Source organism: Oryctolagus cuniculus, chromosome 7 (assembly GCF_964237555.1).
Source record: "Oryctolagus cuniculus chromosome 7, mOryCun1.1, whole genome shotgun sequence".
Classification (NCBI taxonomy): domain Eukaryota; kingdom Metazoa; phylum Chordata; class Mammalia; order Lagomorpha; family Leporidae; genus Oryctolagus; species Oryctolagus cuniculus.
The window spans coordinates 112,367,954-112,391,599 of NC_091438.1; the positions used below are offsets into that span (position 1 = coordinate 112,367,954).

General features: G+C 39.8%; 1 non-coding gene across 1 annotated transcript; it reads left to right on the plus strand.

Annotated features, from left to right (window-relative positions):
- Positions 1–867: 867 nt before the first annotated feature.
- LOC127493868 (small nucleolar RNA SNORA77) lies at positions 868–989 on the plus strand. Its single transcript, XR_007924405.2, has one exon. It is a non-coding gene; the product is annotated as a small nucleolar RNA SNORA77 (small nucleolar RNA).
- Positions 990–23,646: the final 22,657 nt, after the last annotated feature.

Here is a 23,646-nt window from a genome sequence, read left to right on the forward strand (position 1 = left end):
CAACAGAGTGACACATGGACAGAACTTCTGGGTTTAAAACCACAGTGCTCCATGGGTGTGTTCCATATACATTTTAAAATTAGTAGCAAAGGGCATTAATCCTCAGCTTTAACTTTCCTTCAGTCACAAAATGTTCTTTTAGCTCCCGGCATGAGGATATTAAAAACAAGGACTCTGGCTTTGGTTCAGTTGCTAAAAGCATGTGCCGTCAGGAGCTGTTAGATTTTCGTTAGACTTTTGAGAAGTATACATCAGTCTTAGGAAAGCAAGGGCATTCTTTCCATTTATTTTGTATTCTCTCTTCCATCAACAGAAAGAGAAATGAAACAAAATAACATGGAAAGAACAAGAGACAGAGGTTATGAATTCAATGTTCAGATGGGTATACTTATTATATACCAATTCTGTAGTAGAATGTGTGTTTTATGTGTGTTATTTTGTTGTAACCCTCTGAAATAACATTGTCATTCACAAGTTATAAAATAAGAAATTTCTCAAAACTGTTTGGAGGTTTCCCCTCTCACTCAGGACCGTGCCATGTTTCTCACCATGCCTGGTGAGACCCTCCACAGCTACTTGGATAGTCACATATTGAGGGTATAAAACCCAACATTAGAAGCAAGATTTCCACCTGTTACCTCTGCACTACTGCAGACACTGGGAATGGCACCAAAATATTATATTGTTCTTCTGCCCAATGTGAGGAAACCTTTTTCGGGTCAGGCTCCAGCCAGGTGATACTATAATCCAGCTCAGATTTTTCCACTGCCTGACAATGTTTGAGAAATCCCAAATAAGAAGCGGCTTTCACATTGCATACAGTACACAGTAGACAAAGGAGCTGCATTGTAGGGCTGTGTCCCTTTCACAGACTCACCTTGCACCCAGCCTGTCCCGGGCGGGTGCTTTTTTCATCTGCCAGAGAAACTTTCCGGGGTACTGTGGCCACCTTGACCTCTCGGGTGATGCAGCTACCTGAGGGCACAGGGTGCCTACAAAAAAATTTCTCTCAATATGCATGTGTTGGGGACCAGTGTTGTAGTATAGCAGGTTAAGCCACCGCCTACAATGCTGGTATCCTATATAGCTGCTCCACTTCAGATCCCACCCCGTGCTAATGCGCCTGTGAAAGCAGCAGAAGATGGCCCAGCTGTTTGGGCTCCTGCCACCTATCTGGGAGAACTGGATGAAGCTCCTGGCTCCTGGCTTTGGACTGGTCTAGCCTTGTCTGTGACAACTATCTGGAGGGTGAACCAGCAGATCAAAGATCTCTCTCTCTCTCTCTCTCTCTCTCTGACTTTCAAATAAATACACAGATCTTATTTTAAAATGCATGTGTCGTTGGAGACTGAGTCCCTGCTACAGCAGTGTTGCAGTTTTGAGAGGTGGTACCCTTATGAGGGTTGCAGGGACTTGCACTCAGCACTGAATGAAAGCTGCTCTCCTGGGTATGGGGTAGTTATCCCAGGGGTTGGTAAGCTATTTCCAAAGTGGGTTAGTGATATAACGGGGATTTTTATTCCTCTCTCATTCTCTCTGGCTCTCACCCCCTTCTTCCTTTCACCAGATGCTGGCACCAGGCTCTCAGAATTCCTGGCCACCAGAATATTTCTGTTCACTATAAATTGCTCAGTATGTGAGATTCAATTACTGTGGGTGGGTGGGAGGGGTATTTGAGGAAACAAATGTCCTTAAGGGTACTTCTGGCTGAAAAAAAAAAAAAAAAGCAGACAAGCAAAACAAAGTCTGTAACTCAAAAGGAGAGGGAGCTGTTACCGAGACAGCAGCTTTCCTGTAGCTTAGGAGGTAGGAAGGAGGGACTGATGCCCTGCAACACTGAAGTTCCCTGAAGATATCAGGTTAGGTTTCCAGAGGGTCTTTGGATCTCTTTCCTGTGCCTTTAAGGATTCCGTGCTGACTCGGGAGTTGGCATTCCTGGTAAACTTGATTGAAACTCACTTCTCTGACTCTTTGTTGGCCCTGGAGAAGGGACTATGACAGATGGAAAAGGAGAAGCTCAGAAGGACTTGTAGCAGTGGGATGATCTACCTCTGCACCTGGGTGGACAAGAACAGCACGTCCATGGCCTGCACACACCAAGAATCCTATGTCCTGTAAGGACTGCCTCAGACACTTATCTGCTCTGGGTTTGGCCTTACCCCTGGCTTTTTTTTTTTTTTTTTTTTTTTTTTTTGACAGGCAGAGTGGATAGTGAGAGAGTGAGACAGAGAGAAAGGTCTTCCTTTTGCCGTTGGTTCACCCTGCAATGGCCGCCACGGCTGGCGCCCTGCGGCCGGCACACCGCTCTGATCCGAAGGCAGGAGCCAGGTGCTTCTCCTGGTCTCCCATGGGGTGCAGGGCCCAAGCACGTGGGCCACCCTCCACTGCCTTCCTGGGCCACGGCAGAGAGCTGGCCTGGAAGAGGGGCAACCGGGAAAGAATCCAGCGCCCCGACCGGGACTAGAACCCAGTGTGCAGGCGCCGCTAGGTGGAGGATTAGCCTATTGAGCCACGGCGCCGGCCACCCCTGGCTTTCTAACCCTACACTTTACCCACTCCTGACAGGTAGAAAGTAAATTTGCATAACAAACTGCTTAAATATTCCTTTTTATCCAGCTTCAAGGCACTCTCTGTCCTCCATGGTTCTCATGGCTAGTGACCCCTTCACAATCAACATCATTTGTCAAATCAAATTAGCCCTGTTCCTAACTGCAAGGCAGTGACATTCATCTTTTTGATGCTTGCAAACCAATCTGAGGTAAAGTTCTCTTATGGAATGGGACTTAGGATGCTGAATGAGTCACATCCTCAATGAGGCAATTGTCAGGAAAATAGGAGACATAGCTCTAAGGTAAATATTGTTGGGTCACTTGAAATGTATGCAGATTTGACATTTCCCTTCTGATTAGCTTGTCTACACATTAAAAAATTTGTGTGTCACATTGGGTCGTTCAGATGCTGTGGTAATGTCAGTGAGCACTTGATAGAAAATTTTGTTTCTTATAAAGGAAATGGGAGGATTAAGCAAAAAACTTAAGATAAGGATCTTATTTAGGGTGACACATGAAAAATATATGGATTTTTTAAATGAAAATAATGTGCTGTGTGGGGGTGTGGGCACACATGTAGGCATGTAACCTAATTTAATCACTCTGGCAATCATGCTCTGCCTTGAATAGAGAGGTAACACAGCCAGCCTAATGCCAAACAGATAGTAAAACAGCATAACTGGAAAAAAAAAAAAAAAAAAAAAAAAAAAAAAAAAAAAAAAAACAGCATAACTGGAAACTCAATCTTAATGTCTGTTTCATCGCAGAGTTTGTGTTTCCCCTTGTATACTGTTATTTCCATAAGACACAAAATATTCAACCTAACCCTGAGAGGAAACCTTAATTGACAGTATCATGTAGTGCGTAAGAACGCTGTCAGCAGCTTGCAAATATAAAATCAGGAACTCAGAAGATTTCCTGCTTCAACTTGTTCCTTTTATGAATAATGACAACCTGGTCTCCACTTGAATATGTCCAGCAACCGGGAACTCACTATTTTATCCTTTATCCAACGTGTATTTTTTCTTATATTTATTCTACTACCAATAGCTTTGGCTATGACTTTATATACTTAAATGTGCAATTGCATTCATATCTAATTGTGACTTCAGAGTATTTATTTTGTTGGTGATATTACTGCATCATTTGTAATATCAATTTATTATTACAATAGGACAATAAGATGTGTCCTGTTATTATCCCTACTTTACAGAAAAAAAGACCTTATAGATAAAAAAGTTAAGTCACTTGTCAAGTCACTTAAATCAGGAGTGTAATAAGTCCTTCATTTCCCAGTTACATATTTTTTGTTAACATGATGATAATCAACAACCCATGATATGAAACAAGAGCATATCAGGAGAAATAATACAGCTTTCATTCTCACTTTGAATTTCCTATCTAATCTGAACTTTTTATTTCATGATATTAAAGTTTTATGAAAAAAGCACTTATACAATAACATTAAAAAAGTGTCCTAGATCAATTCAGGCTTCCAAGATAATCTGTACAAAAAGGATACCATTCAGTAACTTTTTCAGACCTAGCACAATACAATAGGTCAGGAGTTGACAAATTATAGCTAGCAGGTCAAATTCTATCCATGTCCAATTTTTAAAATAATGTTATTGGAAAAAGGCCATGCTCATTCATTTACCTATTGCCTATGGCTGTTTATTTCACCATAAGTGAAGAGTTGAGTAGTTGTGACAGAGACCATATGTGCCACAAAGCCTAAAAAGTTCACTCTATGACCCCTTAGAAAGTTTGTTTATTCTCATCAGGACTCTTACGTACATCCTTGGTCATCTATAGACAAGGTCTACAAAAGGGAATATGCGTTCTATATAATAAACTGCAGAGTAATAGCCAAAAGAGTGTTTTAAGTTGAGATATCAAGGAAAAAATTGTCACCCAAAGCATATTTTAATTAAAGCCCTTTGCTGGGGCCGGCGCTGTGACTCACTTGATTAATCCTTCGCCTGCTCCACTGGCATCCCATATTTGCTCCAGGTTCTAGTTCCAGATGCTCCCATTCCAGTCCAGCTGCTGTGACCCGGGAGGAGAGTGGAGGATGGCCCAACTGCTTGGGCCCCTGCACCCACATGGGAGACCTGGAAGAAGCACCTGGCTCCTGGCTGCGGATTGGCACAGCGCTGGCCATGGCGGCCATTTGGGGAGTGAACCAATAGAAGGAAGACCTTTCTCTCTTTCTCTCTTTCTCACTGTCTATAACTCTACCTGTCAAATAAAAAAAAAAGGCACTTTACTACTAACCCAGGGCTTCTAAAATGACTCTTCCAATCCTCACTGAAGCACCCGAGTTTTCAAATTTATTTGCTTCTCCTGATGTTGCCCTGTAAAACAGTGAATCTCTATCTCTCTGTCTCTGTCTCTCCCTCTGTCTCTCTCACACACATCTGCTCCACTTTTCTTTTAAATAAAGATTTATTTATTTGAAAGATAGAATGACAGAGTGAGGAGAAAGAGAGATGGAGAGAGAAAGAGAGAGAGAGAGAATGAAAGTGAGCAAGAGAGAGATATATTTTTTATCTAGGAATTACTCCCTAAATGCCTACAATAGCCATGGCTGAGCCAGGCCAAAGGCAGGACCCAGGAACTCCATCTTGGTTTCCCACATACTTGAGCTATCATCTGCTGCCTCCCAGGCACATTAGCAGGAAGTTGGATTAGAAGGCGGAGGCAGGAATTGATACGAGGCACTCAGATATGGGCTGCATGCGTCACTAGAGGCAGCTTGGCCTGATGTGCCACAAAACCTACCCTGACACATTCCACTTATTGAATATCAAATACACACACACACACACACACACACACTCCACTTATAGAACCCTAGGTAGAAATCTCAAAACTAATGAGTCAAAAATGCCAGGGAAAAACCCAATACATATCTGTTTTCAAAATTCTTTGACAAGAAGCCAATGTTTGGGTACTACTGCACAAATAACTACCTCCTCTTCCTGCAAACATTTGAAGGTAATGATCATTCTCATGGATTTACATACACATATATTTGAATAACTTGATCTTGAAGTTTTTTCTGAGCTGTAAGCTTATTTATATCTTTGTATATTTGGTATATTAAATTTCATGTGTTCCAAAAGAGAATTTTAATTTCTCTGCTGAAGTCATCTTTATCACAATTGATGGCACTATCACTTTGTCAGCTGTTGAAGCTCAGATTCTAAAATGTTTCCATTTTTCTTGTTTCCTTCATCCCTCCCCTTATTCTATCCATCTGTAAATCTAAAATATAAACCAATTATTTTCACCATGTAATACTCTCCATCTCCATGCTAGGTCAAGATACCATTATGTCTTACCTGAATTACAATAAGAAATCCAGGTCTTGTCCCCATTTTTAATTCCTACAACCTATAATTTCCTCTCTCCAAGACAGTTGTAGTATTTTCTCTAAAATTATGTCAAGCTCTTTTTTTGTTTAAAACTCTCTAACAATGTTTTATCACATTACAAAATGGCAGAAACATGGTATTCTACAAACTTTACATATTCTAGCTAGTGCCTACCTCTGTGAATCCAACTATATCACTTTCCTACTGGGTAATTCATTCTATCCATCTGAGTCTTGTTTTTGTTCTCTGAAAACTAAGCTCATTAATTTTACCAGGGAGTTTGCATTTCTTTTTCCATTAGCATGGAAAATGTTTAATGCCTAGTTCCTTTTTACCAAGTAGGTGCCATTTCAGAGAATCCATTCCTTGGACCACTTTATCTAAAGAAAGTAGTCTAAATTGCTCACACACACACATACACACATACAGAGAGACACACACACACAGAGGAGGAGGAGGAGGAGGAGAGAGAGAGAGAGAGAGAGAGAGAGAGAGACTAGCTTTTATGGTATCATCTTAATCTATTTTACACAAAACTTTTATCATTATATAAAATTATTATTTTTATTGTATTCCTTTCTGCAATAGAATGTCAGATTCACAAGAATATCCAAGTGCCTAGAACAATGTGTCATGCCTAATTGTTATTTAATAAACCTTTGTTGAATAACTATTGCTTCTCTCCTTAATCTTCTCTTCAAACTAAATCTCCCTGTTCTTTCAAACACTTAGCAAAGTATACTATTATGGGAGTACTATGTGAGTTTGCTAAGTAAAAATGTTCCCTGCTCACAATCTATTCTGGCCAACTTTCTGGTCCTCACCTTCCTTGAATGCTTCCTATGCATTTAGTACAATATTGTGTACATAGTGGATATTGAATAAATGTTGATGAATGGACTGTATAATGGGCTTTTGGCTCCATACATCAAGATTTTCTTGAAGGGTGGATAATTACTTCTACTTTATATCTGACATTTTAATATAACTGGTTGTGGTCATTATCCTTTGGAATTGCATCCTAGTCAATTCTTTCAAAAAAGAGAAGAAAATAAGGCAAAATTACTTTGTGAGCAATCCACAATTGGATTTGCATTTAAAAATTGCCGAGTGAGCACTCTTGCCTGATGGCCAAATGAAATTAATCTTTCGTAACTCAAGGTCTCATCTACTTGGAGTGAGGGGGGTTGAACTCAAAGAGTTCTGCCGGCTTTGTAGATGGCAAAAGTCATCACTCTCATTATTTATACACACAGAGTGCCTGCAACATTCTCTAGCAATGCTAGCTAGTGGGAATATGGAAATGGTTAAGACACTGTCCCTATTCTTAAGCATTTTCTCTCTAGTTTACATTATCAGTGTTCCTGTCCAGCTTGTAAACCACTTCTTGGAAATGTCCCAAATCACTGATGAAGTGACAAGTCAAGTGTCCATGATAATAATGTTAATAATAGCCTATTCCCTCTTCTGGACACAGCTGTTGGTCCACAGGTGGACATTTGACCCAGTGCAGTCAGTTTCTGTTTTTTGAAAAATTTAATTAAACGAAGAAAGACTAAGGGAGTTGATCCCTGAATTGTGTAAAGGTTAGAATACAGATGTGCATGAATTCCTGTTGCTCTGGCCTCTGGGAGGGTCTCACTCCTTACGTTTCTGAGACCTGATTGTTTATTTTTGTTTTTAGGTTTCAGGGAAAACTTAGAAGAATTTCAATAGACATCATTTTTAGCAACAAGATTTCCATAAGAAACAAGATTTCCATTTAGAAACAAGATTTCCATAAGGTGAGGAGACAAATAAATCAGGACCTATACTTCAGGATGATCAGTGCTATGGGAGAGGCTTGGGCAGGTTGCTATCCTTACTAAAAGGTCCTTTCATAGCCTTGGGTGAAGAAGGTCAGCAAGCACTTGCAGGAGGGGCTAGCTGCACAAATCACAAAGGAGAAGAAATGATTGGTGAAAAATGAGAGGGAGGCTAAACAGGGATTTCCACAGCAAGAACAAACCCAGGGAGGTCTAAACAGCAGGCATGGCCTGGGAAGAGCAAGTTTAGCATGACTGATGTTCAAACTACATGGTGATGCAGGGCTGGCACTGTGGCGTAGTGGGTAAAGCCACTGCCTGCAATGCTGGTATCCCTTATGGGCTCTGGTTCTAGTCCCAGCTGCTCCAGTTCCAATCCAGTTCTCTGCCTGGGAAAGCATTGGAAGATTGCCTAAGTCGCTGGGCCCCTGTACCAGCATTGGAGACTGGGTAGAAGCTCCTAGCTCCTGGTTTCAGATTGGCCTAGCTCTGGTTGTTGAGGCCATTTGGGGAGTGAACCAGCAGATGGAAGACCTCTCTCTCTTATCTCTCTCTCTCTCTCTGCCTCTCTGTAACTCTGCCTTTAAAATACATGAACAAATCTATATTAAAAAAAAAACACATACACACAAAAAGGGCATTTTAAAAATAAAAACTACGGGGCTGGTGCTGTGGTGCAGCGGGTTAACACCCTGGCCTGAAGTGTCGGCATCCTATATGGGCGCCAATTCTAGTCCCTGCTGCTCCTCTTCTGATCCAGTTCTCTGCTATGACCTGGGATAGCAGTGGAAGCCATTGTGGCCATCTGGGAGTGCACCAACAGATAGAAAATCTCTCTCTCTCACTCTTTCTATCACTTTCAAACAAATAAATAAATCTTAAAATCATTTATGAGGACCAGCACTGTGGTGTAGCGAGTTAAAGCCCTGACCTGTAGCGCTGGTTTCCCAAATGGGCACTGGCTCTAGTCCCGGCTGCTTCTCTTCCAATCCAGCTCTATGCTATGGCCTGGGAAAGCAGTGGAAGATGGCCCAAGTCCTTGGGCCCCTGCACCCGCATGGGAGTCCTGGAAGATGCTCCTGGCTTCAGATCGGTGCAGCTCTGGCTGTTGTGGCCATTTGGGGAGTGAACCAGTGAATGGAAGACCTCTCTCTCTTTCTGCCTCTCCTCTCTCTGTGTAACTCTGACTTTCAAATAAATAAAAAAAATACAAACTACTTGGTAATGAAGTGATAAGAAAAGTTGTGTAGAGAGGAAAGTGGACGCCAGACCATGAGATGCTAAGGTTGTTTGGGCTTTACTTTGTTTTCTCATCTGCTGAGTGGCTAACTTTGATCCTTTCTGAGGAGGTCCAAATAGGCATAAGCACCCTCTGTTTTGTTTGTTTGTTTGTTTGTTTTTTTCTTTTTAACAGGCAGAGTGGACAGTGAGGAAGGTCTTCCTTGTTTCTGTTGGTTCACCCCTCAATGGCCGATCCGAAGCAAAGGGCCAGGTGCTTCTCCTGGTCTCCCATGCGGGTGCAGGGCCCAAGGACTTGGGCCAACCTCCACTGCACTCCCTGGCCACAGCAACTGGGAGCAACTGGGACAGAATCCGCTGTCCCGACCTGGACTAGAACCCGGTGTGCCGGCGCTGCAGGTGGAGGATTAGCCTATTGAGCCTCGGCGCCAGCCACACCCTCTAGTTATTTCATGATTCTTTGTCAGGAGGGAGCATGGGCAAATCTATAAAAAGAAACATGGCGGCAGGCGCCACGGCTCACTAGGCTAATCCTTCACCTTGCGGCGCCAGCACACCGGGTTCTAGTCCCGGTCGGGGCGCCGGATTCTGTCCCGGTTGCCCCTCTTCCAGGCCAGCTCTCTGCTGTGGCCCGGGAGTGCAGTGGAGGATGGCCCAAGTCCTTGGGCCCTGCACCCCATGGGAAACCAGGATAAGTACCTGACTCCTGCCATTGGATCAGCGTGGTGCACCGGCCGCAGTGCGCTGGCCGTGGCGGCCATTGGAAGGTGAACCAACGGCAAAGGAAGACCTTTCTCTCTGTCTCTCTCTCTCACTGTCCACTCTGCCTGTCAAAAAAAAAATAATAATAAAATAAAAAAAAAGAAACAAATGGCAAGCGGAAAGAAGGCAAAATTCACTTTCAGGGGTCCAAGGTTTGGGTCATTGCTCTTCTATTTTGTAGCTGAATAATATTGAGCAAGGAATTTAATTTCTCTGAGCCTCTGTTCCCTCCTTTACAAAATGGGAATCATAAAATAATTTCTCAGAGTTGTGGTTCAGATCTAGTGCATGTATTTTTAGTGCCCTGCCATGTGTTAGTTTCTGACTTTGCTCTTTCACAGTCAGCATCTCACTGAATTACAAACCATCTTTTGAGACAGACATTGCTGTCTCCTTGTTCAGAATAGGGAAACCAAGTTTCAGGGACATCAAGAGTCTTATTCAGTTTTACAACCCTAGGAGTAGAAGAACAGATCTTCAGAGTTGTTTCTGCTGTACTTTATATACAGTGTTCTTTCCCTAAACCACAGATTCTTTCTAAGGAAATAGATGGGAATTTTTCAAGCATTACTTTAAATAAAAATGGTGCACATGTCATAGTTGTTGCCTTCTTGGTGTCTGAGTATGCTGAACCCCCAACTCTTCTTTTTCTGACAGCTTCTGTCTCTCAAGTGCCCTGTGTCATCTTGGGGGCTTGTTTCTTGTGATAGACAAAAGCCTTCTACATACAAAGTGGTGTTTCCTGGGCTGACCACCAGGAGATCACTACTGGCTAATTATTCAAACTGACCTTTCTCTGATATTCCTTTGCATTAGGGCCTTGCTGAGAATCTAAAGTCTACTTGATAAATTGATTCACCCTAAAGTATAGAAGGCTCTTAATTGCTTACTGTATTGCTCTACATTGTATATTTCTTTTTAAGCAGAGGTTCTTTGGAGACTAAGTTCCTTAATTCATTACTCCTTCAAATATTCTTTGGATTGTTAATATAAGATGTCCATTACAAAAGAATTCTTGAGAATTACTGTATTGCTCCACTTATTGAGATGTTTGAGGAGTCCTACAGATTAAAAAAATACCAAAAGCAAAACACCACTCTAACTTACTGATTTTCTGGTTTGATTACTAATTCTCTTGTTGTGGACCACCTACTAATATTTAATAGTATAATCATTATACAGAAGGCACTTTGACAAATGACACCTTAATAGGAAATAGTGGATATGAAAATTCTGGCATCATACTGCCTGGTAAGAGTAGGTTTTGTTGGATTAGAGCCATGGGAACATATTTTTCAAAATACAACATATTGGTATTATCTTTGAGGGTACATCCAGGTACTGTGATATTTGAAGATTACACAGTTGTGGGGGAGGTCTAAAATATAGAAAAGAAAGTCATGAACCAAATTGGGCTTTGAAAGGGACCTGGGTAAGCAGAGTGCAACAGCTTAAGCTTCATCTACAAAACACTAACTTTCTAATTAGTGCAAACCCAGCATGGCTTGTGTTCATGTAGTCAGTGATAAAATAATGGACCAGAAAATAGAAGGCTTATATTCTTGCCCATAATTTCCCATTTTACTCCCAACTACTAGACTCTGTGATTTTGGAAAGTCACAGTATTTCTTCTTCTCAGTGGCTCTGTTTTAAAAAGAAAGTGATCATGGTCCCATGGATGATGGTGTCCATGGATGATGAAGAGCCATTTTTTTTAGTATTTGTTGCAGCTCTTTTCCAAATAGTTATTCATTTATGTATGTATGTATTTATTTATGTGAAAAGGGAGAGAGAGAGAGAGAGAGAGAGAGAGAGAGAGAGAGAGAGAGAGAAACATGTTGGTTCACTCCTCACAGGACCACAACAGTGAGGGCTGGGCTATGCTGAAGCCTGCAGTCAGGGACTCCAGCTGGGACTCCTGTGAGGGTGATAGACTCAAGCACTTGCACCATCCCCCACTGCTTTCCCAGGTGCATTAGCAAGGAGCTGAATTGTATGTGGAGCAGGCAATACGCAAACTGGCATTCCCATATGGGATGTCAGCGTCTTAAGTGGCACCTTAATCTAACACCAGCCCCGGAAGAATCTTTTTGAAAGTATAATTAATTGGGAAACATTTTTAAAAACATAGCCATTTAGCTCTGTACAAATAGAGGTTATGATTCTTGTGAAAATGCTTATTAATTCTAAGTACTACACATATGTTACCAATCATTAATATTATTACTAACATTTCAAATAAAAAACAAATCTAGGCTTACGTAAGGGGTGTGCTGTACATTGTGATTTAATGCTATAACTAGTACTCAAACAGTATTTTTCACTTTGTGTTTCTATGTGGGTGCAAACTGTTGACATCTTTACTTAATATATGTTAAACTGACCTTCTGTATATAAAGAGAATTGAAAATGAATCTTGATGTGAATGGAAGGGGAGAGGGAGAGGGAAAGGGGAGGGTTGCGGGTGGGAGGGAAGTTATGGGGGGGAAGCCATTGTAATCCATAAGCTGTACTTTGGAATTTTATATTCATTAAATAAAAATAAAAATATTACAATATGGAAAATGATACTATTGCAATGCTTCACTATTAAAATCCACAATTATCTCAAATGTCAGTCAGAGAGGGTTTTTCTTTTATAGGAGGAATGATGAAGGATAGAAAGAACAAATGTGGGGTGATGGGATGAGCAAGTGGTAAGATAGGACAGTGATGCCACTTTCCCTCTCACCCCACAGGCCGGTAGGTTGTCAGGAAGGAAGTTCCTGACGCTGGAACACAATTTCCACTGTTAAGTTTTGGGTCAAATTTCAGAGACCTGGGGAAGGAGAAATGGCAGAGTAAGGTCTGTTTAAGTTAAGTTAGTGGGCATTTTGTCTAGATTGATCAGTGGAGAGAAATACTTCAGTTAAATATTTATGAGACAAAGAATGAGAAGTTTGGATGCTGACTATCACATGTAATCAAGGGTGTTTTCCATGCATGAGTGATTGGAAAGGGTTGCTCTTTTCAGTAGGCTACTTCCAGGAACATAGGTTTGGAGAATGGGTGTGGATGTCTTGGTCTTTGTTGTTTTCTAGGAGCATAGAACTCAGGGAAAGTTCAGCATCATCAGACATCTTTGCATTTTAGAGGTTTGATTAGCATTCTCAAATGTTTTATCTTTGGACAAGTTTCTTAACCTTTCAGACCTTTGGTTATCTGATCATCAAGTTGGGAATGCTTCTGGTAAGAACGGACTCGATTCTTGAAGCCAGATTGGTGTGATGACTGTCTAATGCCTCCTAAGCTGTAAATAGTCTAACAACATGATTTACTACTATGCATTATCATTTTTAGGGGCTCTATGAACTTTGTCTTCTTCTTCATTCGAATGAGGCAGCAAAATGAGAAAAGGATGAAGCATTTGTAAAATAATACCAGATGCCAGGCACAGAGCTATTCAGCACTCAATAGACCAAGGTGTGCATTTAGTATTCACATTTTACCAAAGATAAAAATTGTCTCAGCAATATTATGTGCATAAGTCCACACAGTTCACAGGTGATACAAAGAGCTGATTGCTATCTGAAAGTGTCTGATTCACCTGTACCTCACTGGTACCTAGACCAAGAGGCTGTCATATACATGAAACAACCCATCTTCATCCCAGGTATATGTGAAAAAGAGATGGAGAAAGATATCTCAGTTACATATGCATGTTAATAACTGATTGTATTTTCTGAAAGCTGTGAGTCTGTGCTCTTTTATAGTTTTCTTTGAAAAAAGGCAAAGAAAAAGATAAAGAGGAGAGGAAAAAAAACATCAAGCCCATATTGCACATTGGCTGCCAACAATGTTTTTTTTTTTTTTTAATAAAATAAAAATGTTCTGTTGTAGTTTTTTTCCCCTTTTGGAGAGATACAGGAATTGCAAAGAGAGTGCCAGACAGCACTAGCATATGCTTATTTTTCTAACTCAATGTGGGCAGCCTTTCTTAAGCATTTTGTATAAATATATTTATTCTCCCACTGAGACCTTGCCTGCCAGGTTCAGGAATAACTGAGTAAGCAGATGACTTATAAACCAAGGAAAGAAAAGGAAGGATTACTATGGAAATGCTGATGGCCTCTTTATTCCAGTTGAGTACATTGCCCTGATATGATAAATTAGTGGTTGATGAATTGATGATAAATCTACAGAAGTTTTCATATTCAAAGTAAAAGATATTTCACTCTGTCTTTGCTTTAGAAATAGTTTGAAAGCAAGGAAATGTTGACATCCTGTGGGTAGGTTGAAAAAAAAAAAAAAGATACACACAAGCCCTTTAGTGCACAACCCGCATTTGCAAGCTGTCTGCATTTCCTGTATTGGCCTCAGCTTTGACAAATGTAAAAAAGTCACTAATATTTTGACACTCTCCCTGTCCAAGTCTGATACCAGCTGGCTGTGAAGCCACATACTCATTGTTCTGCTGGATTTTAAAGACTGGTTCCCAGCCAAAGGACTGGACGAGATCCATTCATTCATTTTCAAGATTGAAGTTGCAGCTTAACTGTAATGACCATTTCTCAACTCAATCTGGAAATATCTTCCAAATCCAACAGATGCCTGAGAGGCAAATGCACATTTAGGTTGGAAATGACTCTCTGAGAAAGAAGCAAAAGGTGATCTTTGAATCTGAAAACAATTTCTTGTTTTAAGAGCAGTTAATACTCAGAATATTGATTCTGTCCTATTTTTAAAAATGTGCATGCTTTTTAGAACTTTTGTAAAAATACTTATTTTATTCTTTTAAGTGAAAATGAAGATTTAAATTGCAGATATGGTATGACAGCAACTATGGAAAATATGCCCAGAAAAAAATTGGAAGAAAACACACAAAATGTCAAAAATATTAATAGGAAAGATCTTTAAGGGTACGGTGATTTTTTTTTTTCTTTCTACTCTCATGCACTGTTCTTCTCTATCAAGTGTCACCTTTAAAAATAGGGGGAAATAAATTAACTAGTATTCCTTTGAGAATATACCAAATATACCACTTTTTTTTTACTGTTACCATATTTTCAGCTCTGGTGACCATATTGTTCTAGTAATTATAAACAACTATTGCTCAAGTGTGTTAGAGCCATGGAAAATAAAACCATTCAATAATCTACAAAAAGTATCTTTGCTTTCTACATCTAAAAAATGCTCCCCTGCTGTGCATTCCTGCTGCCCATTTTTTCAGTCACTTAATAATTGGAGACATTAACCCTGATCATTTGCAAATTTTCCATTTAAATTTATTTTCAGGTAAACAGATGTTTGGGAAAGCTGCCACCACTGGGCTGTAGAAAGAAGGGAGTTATAACTTGCGCCTGAAAACATTTGAGGGAATTCTCCCCCAGGCACGATGACATACTTAGGTGTTTGAATGTCAGGGCAGTCTGTGAAAGTGGATTTATATTAACATTTTAATATCAATATGATTTTGTGCATCTTCACTTTGTGCACATACTGTGGGAGTGATCTATACATATATTTCATGAAGCATTCGTACAAATTTTTCAAATTCATCACTTACCATATCCATTTTTCAGATGCAGAAACTATTCTTAGATGGATTACAGGATTGAAATCCCATCAGTTTGATTCCATCCCATGCTGGAATTTTCACCTTTGAACTATTGTTTTTTTGTCATCAGAAAGACTTGTCTTTTGATTTCAGTGTTCTCATTTGGAAACCGGTGATTCCATCTATCACTGTACCTCTTTACATCCCAGTTTCCTTATCAGTAAGATGTGAATAATAAAATCAAAGATATAAGGGAGTTGCATGGATTAAAGTAGTCAATGCCATCAGCATTGACGGGCAAAAGCCTCTGTGATTCCAAGCCATTCCTTCAGAATATTAACTACGGAAACAAACAGCGAGATGGGTACCTCCAGAAACAATTCCTTATCCTACTGTACAAGTTCAACAGTGTTCTTCCACAGCCTGTAGCCCTATTCAACCCTCTGGCTCATACAGCACTGATTTAAAAACAGATTGCCAGCAGTCATCTGTGATTGTCTACCACGGAACTGCAGCTCTTCTCTTCCTCCACTGCGTTGTCCCATGCACTATTCATGAGTTCCACCATATTCCAAACTTTAATTTCCACAGATTAATTCTCACTAATTATTCACCATATGAACCTTCGCAGGAGAATTCCACTGGATGCTCTTCCATCCTGAGGCAGGGAAGGCAATGTCGAATCGTTTTCTGATTTCAAGTGGAAAACAAACTAATTATGTGGAAATATGATAATAGATTGCGCTGCAGGGACCATCCTCTGCAGGTTTCAGAATGTTTGCTTTTGATTGGCTCTTTGTGTTATTTCTTCCAGGAGGAGCTGCCCTTTCATAATGCATCAACATTATTGACTGGCCTGTGATTCCTTACTTGAAGTTAAGATGATTTGCATAATTGTATATTACTTCCGTCTGGTGGAAAACAAACAAGATGTTCGGGTGCTAATGATCAAGAAAGCAGCAGTGATTTCTGGGAAAAGATGGCATTAAGAAAGTCCAAAAACAGCTAAGAGCAGTTTTTCTCCTTGGCATCTTTCTCCACCTTTCTTTGACCTAGCTTTCTATCCTACTTGGCTGCAGGCATTGTTTTCTTTTTACTTTTTTGAATCTATCTGTTCAAGCTTAAGAGGTGGCCTGGATAAGCATCTATTCTAAATCTGCAAAAAAAAAAAAAAATGTACAGCAGTGAACTTTCATACTTGTTTGTCTTTGTTTTGATCTCTTCTTTTGCCTGGAATGTCTTTTTCTTTTCTCTGAAAGAAGGTGTCATAGCCTTCAAGATCCAGCACAAATGCCCTTCTTCATTTGATGTGCTCAAACTTTCTCATTTAGTGTGCATTGTTCTTGAAACAAAAACCATCAAATAAACAGAATGGGTGCTCTTGGGAAGCATAGAGTAGGCACTCAGCAAAGTCATTCTCATTTATTTGATTAAGAAGCTTTTTATCTTTCCATTTTGCTAGTTCTCTTCTAGGCACCTTGATATGGAAATGAACAAATAGGACAAAAATAACTCTTTCCTTCAATTTTACAATCCTCTTCTTCTCTTCCATAATTCATATTCCTCTATTTATTCCTCTGTCTTAAATTACAACTTTTGCACACAAACAAGTTTCCTATCTTTACAACTCCATGACCAGACACACAGAGAGTGCAAAATAAATGTCCATTGAGTAGATGTGAAGTGTCAGGAAAGCAGACCATGCAAATTGTTTGATATACATGAGGGATGAAAACAGAGGCACCTTCCTTGACAGCTCCAAATTATTTATAGTGCCTACATGAAGTACTGACGAAAGGATTTTCAGCCTGCATATGCTTAGTGGAAGATATCTGTGATTGATAAATCATGTCTGCAATGGAAATATACCATGGAATAGCAAACTACATATCATGTTTTGCATTGTTGTTATAGATATTTAACTCTGGGCATCTTCAATAGAGTCAATAGTTGCAAATGTTTGGTGGTGGTGGGTGAAGTTCATGAGTTTGTTGGGTTGCTTACATTTCAAATGTTAAATGGGCTATGATCTACCAAGATGATTCCAATATTGTGGCTTTGAACATTAAATCCTTGGGATGAAGTAATACAATCTACCATTATTGGTCTAGGATCTTCCATATATTATGCTATTTAATTTGTCACACTGTCACTGTACATTAGGTAATTTTCATCCTGTTTTATAGATGTGGAAACCAAAGCTCAGAAGGTTGGCCAAGATGAAAGGCTAGCAAATCCAATGCTAAAGTGCATTTTACTATCACAAAATGGTAATTTAGTTTTAGTCTCACACCCTTTTTGCATTTCAGAGGATGGAGTTCTTTCACCTTGTGGATAATAAGTCCAAAAAGTGTGAGAAGTTTCAATGATTGTGGTCTTTGTGGATAATAGAGAAGCAGACACCTTGGTTGAGGGTCTGTGTGCAGAAAGATTGCAGCTGGAAAGTGATTGCAAATGGAAAAAGGTTGAAAACAGAAAAGTACTCTTTTTGTTCAGTGTATTTTACATGCCAAAAATTGTGTTACTTGAGGAATGTTCGAGAGCTTTTAGATGAACATTACTATCTCCATTTCTGAGAATAAGAATACACTCAGATAAATTGACTAACTGGATTAATTACGTGATTTATTCTGCTTGTCAACCTTGCATTCTAAATTCAGTAGTGTATCTTTTGCTTGGCACAAATTAGACACTACAAAAATAAATAAATATACAGAAATACAATGTTATGAAGGGTAATAAGTGGTAAATCATATTTTAAAATATGAATATTTTCAAATCCAAAGCCCAGGTTATGTCTACTATGCCAGACTACTCTTGGGAAGTTTAAAATGTGCTAGAGACTTTGAAACAATTTCCACTTTTCAAGTATAGCTTCTTATACAGCTGCCTCAATGCAGCTGTTCCTTTGGAAAAAAAATGCTTATAAGAAGGTTTGGCAGTTTTCGTGGACATTAAATATCTCTTACAAAATAATATTTTGATGGATTACATGTAAATGAATCAGAAACATATGGCTTCCATTTCCTTTAGAATGCACACACGGAATATTTTTATATGTTTGGCAAAATGGATTTTCCTGAGTGCCACCTCCATGTGCTCCTCCCCTTTCATCCTCCAGGGCATTAAATCCAAGAGTACTGGAAGATCTTGTACAAATCCTACAGAAACCTGGAAACTTCTGTCTCTGTTCCTTCTCCACAGTCATACATAAGTCATTTTCCCCATTTTTGAAGTAGCAGAGGCAGCTGCTAAACAGTAAAGAAAGCTAAGGGTCTTTTTAGGATTGCCCTAGAAAATGGATCTCTTGCCATAATAGATACCCTTTTACCTATTTTAGGAATTCTGAACACTAAGTCATTGTGAACGAGGAGATATTCTCTAGAATATACAATGTTATGTGATATAAATGTCACAATACAAATCTGTATATATTTTGAGCCTTTTAAAGAGAAAGATTATTCTTTGGTGTGCTTTATCTGCAAACTACACTAGGCTAGAAAAAATCAGATTTTTATTTAGAACAAATAAAAGCTATTACATACTCTGGGGAGTATAAAAGCACTCACAGTGGCTTAATAATGAAAACAATTACCACAATATATAAAACACTGCAATGGCAACTATAGATTGGATTGATCACCAAATGGACCACAAAGAAAATCAAAAGTATCCAATCAGATGTTTGTAGTGCTTTTTATATCCATTCTCCAATGCCAATTTCAAATTATAATGGTTATACTTAATATTCAATTTAGACCAATTTTATAAAGTTAGGTATTTATTATTAGTGATTTATAATAAAAGAGTGATAAAATTCAAATGTCTCTAAGTTGATTATAATAATCAAGACAGAAAAAATGAACCTAGTCAACTTAAAAAAGAAATAACTGAAAAAGTGTACAGATGTTATCTAAGCCTATAACTTCACAAAGTCATATGCCTCAGAATCCAGGTAAATGGATGAATATAATTTTGATAAAAGTCAGTCAGGTTTGTTGAAGGCTGTGAAAATCAGAAACAAAAAAAAATTTGCTCATAAAATACTCAAATATATGAGTTTTAAATCAGTAAATGCATATGTATCTTTGAATCACTTAAATGCATGCATGTTTGAAAACCAGGTTTTTAGCCTGTGTGACTAGTAAGTCACCTCTGGGCAAATATATTTATCTCAACTGCAAGTGTGTTCTCTGCTTTTCATTGCCATATACTTCCTCTAAATTTTCTTTATCTATGAGTAGATTGGTTTGATTGGCAGTTGTGAGTTGGCATGCATTTGCTTTTAAGAAAATTTGAGTGTGTTGGGGTTCTGCCATTTTCACTTTCTGTCCTTTTCCTTCTCCTATATCTTTCTATCCTTTCATACAATATTGATTTTCAGGAAAAGACCTGATCCTATCCAAAGCAGTGCTAGGATAAGGAAAATAGATTGGAAGAAAGAAAATATCAGTCACGTTTTCAGATTGGATGAGGAAGGCTAGAACATAAAATAGAACAAGTGGTCAATAATAAAGGATGTGGAGAATAAGAGCAAGGAACTTTTGAATGAAGAAAATTAAACATAAATATATTTTTAATTATTTGTTTAGATTATTTTAATTTTAACAATTGGTCCATAGTTAACTGACTCAAATTCTGTGCAGAATTTGTTTAGGAAAGTGCCACAACCTGTCTCATAGAATTGCTTTTTTTTTTTCTGTTTTTTTTTTTTTAACTTTTATTTAATGAATATAAATTTCCAAAGTACAGCTTATGGATTACAATGGCTTCCCCCCCATAACGTCCCTCCCACCCGCACCCCTCCCCTTTCCCACTCCCTCTCCCCTTCCATTCACATTAAGATTCATTTTTGATTCTCTTTATATACTGAAGATCAGTTTAGCATACATTAAGTAAAGATTTCAACAGTTTGCTCCCACACAGAAACATTAAGTGAAAAATACTGTTTGAGTACTAGTTGTAGCATTAAATCTCAATGTACAGCACACTAAGGACAGAGATCCTACATGAGGTGCACAGTGCACAGTGACTCCTGTTGTTGACTTAACAAATTGACACTCTTGTTTATGGCCTCAGTAATCACCCTAGGCTCTTGTCATGAGCTGCCAAGGCTAAGAGACAGTTAGAATTAAGAGACTGAGATTTTATGCTTTGTAGTAGATCTGTGTTTGAATCACAAGTTTTTTTTTTAGGACTATGTTATTTTTTACAACAGAGCATATGACCTAATATCTACTTAAATATTTATTGGATAATTAGTTTGTTTACTTTAGACCATAGACATTTTGACATAGTGGTTTAGCTTCAGCTTGGAGTGCCTGCATTGTGTATCATGGTGCCTGGGTTAGAGTCATGGCTCTGCTAATGGACACCCTGGGAGGAACCAACTGATGGCTTAAGTAGTTGGGTTACTCCCATCCACAGGGGAGACCTGGACTGTGTTCTAGGCTCCCGGCTTCATCTTGGCCCAGCCCTGGCTATTGCAGGCATCAGGGGAGTGAAATAGTAGATAGGAGATCTTACTGAGTACCTAGCTTTCTTTCTCTCTCTGTCTGCCTTTTAAATAAATTGACCTAAAAAGTTAAAAAAAAAAAAACTCTTGTTAAGAAATTTGGAAAATAAATAATTTTCAAATGTGAACATAAGAGTTCACAGAATTTGCGTTGGTTAGGGCCACACAGCTAATAAGTGGCAAAATTGGGAATAGAATTCACCATTTCCCAATACTTTTATTTAATTTTATTTGATTAATATTATTTAATACACACTACACCTTAACAACAGACCAAATAAAAAGTGTGAGTGGGTCTGTTTATCCAATAAAAGAAGGGAGACTCCTAGAACTTGAAGACATGTAAAATAGTGAAAACCATTTTTTTTTTATTTTTTTATTTTTTTATTTTTTTGGACAGGCAGAGTGGACAGTGAGAGAGAGAGACAGAGAGAAAGGTCTTCCTTTGCCGTTGGTTCACCCTCCAATGGCTGCCGCGGCCGGCGCGCTGCGGCCGGCGCACCGCGCTGATCCGATGGCAGGAGCCAGGAGCCAGGTGCTTTTTCCTGGTCTCCCATGGGGTGCAGGGCCCAAGCACCTGGGCCATCCTCCACTGCACTCCCTGGCCACAGCCGAGAGCTGGCCTGGAAGAGGGGCAACCGGGACAGAATCCGGTGCCCCAACCGGGACTAGAACCCGGTGTGCCGGCGCCGCAAGGCGGAGGATTAGCCTAGTGAGCCGCGGCGCCGGCCAGAAAACCATTTTTACTTACAGAATGGCTTGCTAGTTTGTTAGAGGAAAAATATGGCAAAGAAAAAAAGAACTTTCCAGAGAACTGAACTATAGCATGAGAAATCAGAAAGCAATTTAACTATATATATATATATATATACACATATATAATCTGATTTATCTCCACTTGGAATGAATTAAGTCATAATGACAAAACAACTCTCTGACTATAGTAGAATTACATGCAAAGGGAATTATTAATGGTGATATTTTGTCCCTATAAAATTAATATGTTAAAGTCCTCATCCCTAAGGTGATAGTATTAGGAGGTGGGGCATTTGGAAGCTATTTAGGTGTAGATGAAGTCATGTGCATTGAGCCCCCATGAGGAGATTAGTTGCTAGTACAGTCCTAAGAGCAAGAGATGCCAGACCTCATTCTGTTGAGTATATAGAAAGGGTGGCCTTCTGCAATTCAGGAACAGGGCCCTCAGAAAGAATTCAATTTGCCAGCACCTTAATTTTGGACTTTGTAGGTTCCAGAACTATGTGAAATAAATTTCTATTATTTAAGCCACCAGGTCTCTGGAATTTTGTTCTGGCATATTCTAAATATAAATTACCTTCAGACTTCTAAGATAGAAAATCTAATCAGAGAATAAAACTTTTAAGAGAATCAACTAGAAAGTCTACAGCAAGAAGTTGAAAGAAGTACGTTAACTTAAAAGATTGGATTTAACAGGAAACTGGGCACAGAAAAAGAAAGGTGAAATGAACTGGAAGATAAATTAGTAGAAAATATCAGTAATGCAAAGAGAAAAAATGACAGGGAATGTGCAAAAAACACAGGGTAATATAGGACACTGAGAAAGGTTTCACATGTGTGTAAACTGTGACCCAAGTAGGAGGGGAGAGAAGTGCAGGAAATGGAATATTTAAAGAACCACTGACCAAGAATTATCCAAAACTTTAAAAAGACATCAAATAGTTATGATAGTGGGATCCAAGATGGCAGAATATGGAGGGAGATTACTGCTGTAGTCTAAGGGAAGATAGTTTTAAAAAAGTAGAGTGCAGTCTCAGGGAAGAGTTAGGGAGAAACTAGCAGAAGAAACTTCTTGCAAATTAGAGGGCGCTGTGGACCTACATAGAGGTTGTGGATGTGCACAACTCAGGACCCCAGAGTCAAGAGCCTCAGCACCAGCTTTGGAGAATGAGAAGAGATCAGTCTGCAGCAGCCCAAGCCACTGGCAATAAAGCTGCAGGAAGAATCTGGCATCGACCTGGCTTGGAGCCCTGTGGGGGATAGTATACCTGCCAAACTAGATGAAAAATAAAGGCAGCACATTTCTCTCTCCTCAACCACCCTGCACTGGTGTCCTTTAACAAGCTGAGAGAGGACGGGCACCATTTTGGACATGGGTAACAGATGTGCCAGCTCATGTCCACACACTGAACAATCAGCTGAGCAGAAACACCTGAGTCTGGCTGGGAGAACTGATAGGGGCTTGGTGCTTGTGAGTGTAAGAGGCTTGTGTGTCAGGACTGTGAAAACATTGTGGCTATATGGAAGGGTGCAGGGTATGGCTGGGACATTGGGCAGTCACTGTAGGCAGCTCCACACTCTTGGGCTCCCTGATTTCCTGGTAAGGGTAATTGTTGTGGGATCTGTGCTCACATCAAGAACTGCAAAGATCCTTTGTGTGGATCTTGGGACAGCGTGGACGAGTATTAGAAACACTGGTGATAGGACCCAGGCACTAGTCTCTTTCGAGGTGAGCATGAGACTATGCCAACAGAATGGAGCAAATTTCACCTCTGATTAAAAGAAAAAAAAAAAAAAAGATCAGGCCGGCGCCGCAGCTCACTAGGCTAATCCTCCATCTGTGGTACTGGCACACCAGGTTCTAGTCACGGTTAGGGCGCCAGATTCTGTTCTGTTTGCTCCTCTTCCTATCCAGCTCTCTGCTGTGATCTGGGAAGGCAGTGGAGGATGGCCCAAGTGCTTGGGCCCTGCACCCGCATGGGAGACCAGGAGGAAGCACCTGGCTCCTGGCTTCGGATCGGTGCAGCGCACTGGCCGTAGCAGCCATTTGGGGAGTGAACCAACGGAAGGAAGACCTTTCTCTCTGTCTCTCTCTCTCACTGTC